This window comes from Adiantum capillus-veneris, chromosome 22, assembly GCF_014529385.1.
Source record: "Adiantum capillus-veneris isolate H3 chromosome 22, ASM1452938v2, whole genome shotgun sequence".
Classification (NCBI taxonomy): domain Eukaryota; kingdom Viridiplantae; phylum Streptophyta; class Polypodiopsida; order Polypodiales; family Pteridaceae; genus Adiantum; species Adiantum capillus-veneris.
Genome location: NC_140952.1, coordinates 39,599,071 through 39,602,494, shown reverse-complemented (window position 1 = coordinate 39,602,494; position 3,424 = coordinate 39,599,071). Strand labels below are relative to the sequence as shown.

The following is a 3,424-nucleotide window of genomic DNA, read 5'->3' as shown; positions in this document are numbered from 1 at the left end:
TTATTTATATACATACACCTAGAGGCTCATTACTGACGTTTGTCCTCATGTCTCTATAGAATCACATTAGATAAGGGCATATATACTTGGAGTCATCAAAGTTTTGCAATCAAATGTAATCAAAACCCAAAATCATAGAAAACAGTGCCCTTTTAGTACTTTTCTTAGTCAGTCGGGTCCACATTGAGAATGTCTTCCCCCCTCCTAGTCGGAGTCCTCCTGGATGAAGATGTATCACCCGAGGATATGTATTGTGCATAGGGGTTACCAAGCGGTGCTGATGATGGCCATGTAATGCGGCTCTATATGCATACTCGGTGGTTTCCTGTTAAGTCAATACCGGCATGAAAACATTGACATAATAAGCGTTCTAACTATGCCTCTCTTTGCTTGATTGACAATGGATGCTTTTGTATTGCTATGTTGTTGACATGTTGTTGTAATCCGTAATTCACATGTGGCTTTTGTGGTTGTATTTGTCTAGGTACCCAAATTTTTGTTTGCTTCTTTTGAGATTGCCATAACTGCTTGGGTACCCAAAATTGTTGAACCTTTGGTTGTGGATCATATGACTTTGGTCTTGGTGTGATCTGACGGGTTGGTCTTGTAGGGAGTTCCTTGTTGTGCCGCTTTGGAATCTAGATTTTCTCTTGATTACCTTGTGCAACCGCTTTCTTTTTGACCCAAACTTTCTTTGATGCTGTTGGTGGTGACTGTCGTGGTGGCTGCAGCTTGGTGGTTTTGTCAAATAGATTCTTTGGACTATTCTCGTTGCTCGACTCTGTAGAAGTAATTTCCTTTGCTTTGTTCTTTGGAAGACATTTCTTATTTGTTGTATGTAAGGGTTGATTGCCCTTAGCTTGTAGGTTTGTTACCAATGGTTTGTCGTTTTTGTTTTTCGTTTTTGTAGGTTTGTTACCATTGAGCACAAACGAACTTGGGTCCGAGAGGAAGATAGAGAAGTTGAGAGAGAGCATGAAAGCGCCAAAAGCGTGAGTGAGAGAGAGCAAAGTTGCATCTAAATTAAAGGGGAGAGAGTGGCTCACCGTCACGGTGAGAGGTGCTCTCCCACTATTTTTTATTCCACTCGCAGATTTCAAGCATTATTACAAAGACGGCCATTGAAGCTTCGACTACCGTCAAATTGCACAAGCGATGGCGCAACGATCGCCATTAAAGTGAAGACTTCTTGCTTAGCTATTTGCACACTTCAGGCACTGTCATTTTCATATAGCCACTCCTAGCAAACCTACGTGAAAAGTTGTAATTTAACAAAAATAGTGAGTCTTTGTAAAATTTAATCCTCGAGGGTCGTAAGAATCACTCTGAATCTCGGCACCGAGTTTCGACTTTCGACGCAATGATTTCAAAGATAAGTTTTCTCTCCTTCGCTCCATTTTGGTATAAAAACAAAACAAATATTTGTAAAAGCGATTTACGTTCAGACATCATAATATAGACACAATTTGTGTATATTCCCATTGTGTCAGTTCACAAGCATTCACTATAACATTTTGTTACAAATCTTCACCATCTTTGTATCTCTGTCCTGTTTGTTATTTGCAAGTGTTTCTATATTCCAACCACTCCAGTGCCCGTTAGCAGCGGTCATTGAGCACATTATTTTATCTTAAAGTTCCCTCCATCTTTCTCATTGGGTTTTGGGGGGGCTCATATTGCACTTATCCTATATCTTTGTTGGGTATCTGGGGGGATTTTCTTGGGTCTTTGTCCTCTTCGCCTTCTCCATCCAGATATTTACCAGACAGTGGCACGCCCGGTGGGACCTTGACTTAGTCGAGGTTCCGCGACACGAACCTACTTGGAAGGGGACGTATGCACAGTGATAAAGAGTGGCGAGAACATCTTAGGGAGAGTGATCGAGCTAAGAGATATCATAGGAGGGAAAAGGAAAAAGCATTACAAGGGCATTCTAGCCCCGCAACTCCTTCACAACATCAGATTCCAAAAGTATCAACTCCACCAGGGAAAGGTCCGTTGGGTACCTCATTTTCTGTCCATATTCCCATCATGGCCCAACCCTTTGCAATCCAGTCACCCCTAGTGTTACCAGCTAATCTCGCTCGTCCTGATGCACCGCTCATCCCACTCCCGACATTTCATGGGTCGCCCTTGGAAGATCCTGTTGCCCATGTAAACAATTTTAAAATTTCTTGTTTGACATCACATATTGTCGAAGAGGGACATGTAATGACTTATTTTAGCACCACACTAAAAGGAGAATCTTCGAATTGGTTTTCCAAGTAGCAAGAAAATTCTATTCCTAGTTTTGCCGATTTTGAGAAAAAATTCGCGGCCGCTTTTCGCAAACCTCCAATTTTTTTTTCATTTTTTGAGCAGTTACGCTCCTTTAAGCAAAATTATCCGCATGAAAGCATCGAGTAAGCCACCACCAGGTTTAAGAATTTTCTAGACCATTATACTCCCACTTTTAACGTTGATCCGCTTACCATCATGGAATCATTTCTTAGAGGGTTGCATCCTAGTATTCAAATTTTAGTGAGAGCTCAGGCTCCACAAGATTTAAATACTGCTATCACGTCTGCTGTTAATGTGGAGAGTTCCTACAGGTGCGCTTATGAACCACAACTAGTTGCGACACCATCTCCATCGTATTACCCATGGCTAGCACCACACTCTTTACCCATGTCCACTCCTAGTTTATCTTCACCAGCCCCATATTATGTACCCCAATTACAATCGACACCACCTCTGCAATTACCACCTGTTACCCCACTCCAACTTCAAGCTACACCATCGCCTCTTTCACTCCTAGCACCCACACCTGTTATAGACACTTCCTCTTCATCCACCTCTCCACATCTCCCAGCCTTTTGTGACTTATCCTCAATCTACTTCTACCACTGCACCTTCCATGCATCACAAGGGTGGGGATGGTTATGAGAGCACCGCATCTAGTATTGGGGACTTGAAAGACATGATGACTAATTACATGAACCAGTTAAATGAAAACATGAAGCTGTACTCTAGATGTGAACTTTTTGAAGCGCCAACAAAATTTGTTGTCCGCTCGCCGCCTTGAGCCTAATCCCACTAAGATTGTGTGTCGTGCTTGTGGCGTAACTGGCCATCTTTCCAAAGACTGTCCCACAGTAATATTCACTTATGAGAGATGTTTGGGAAAGGAGCATACTGAAGAAAATTGCTATATTAAGATGCGACACATGATGAATAACAATTCTACAATACCACCACCAGGCCCCATGAACCATCGTAGCAGGAATGAGAGACCCCCATGCCCTAGCTGGACACTTTTACAAAGAGAGTCTCCTAGTTCTCCAACCATGGCTTCTTCTAGTTTGGCACCCACAACAACCAATAATCCATCAGTTAATATGATTGATTCTGTTGCATTGCCTGTGCATGCCATTACACGAAAGGG

General features: G+C 42.4%; 1 pseudogene; it reads left to right on the top strand.

Moving 5' to 3' along the window:
- Nucleotides 1-2,475: 2,475 nt before the first annotated feature.
- LOC147429193 (uncharacterized) lies at nt 2,476-3,210 on the top strand (annotated as a pseudogene).
- Nucleotides 3,211-3,424: the final 214 nt, after the last annotated feature.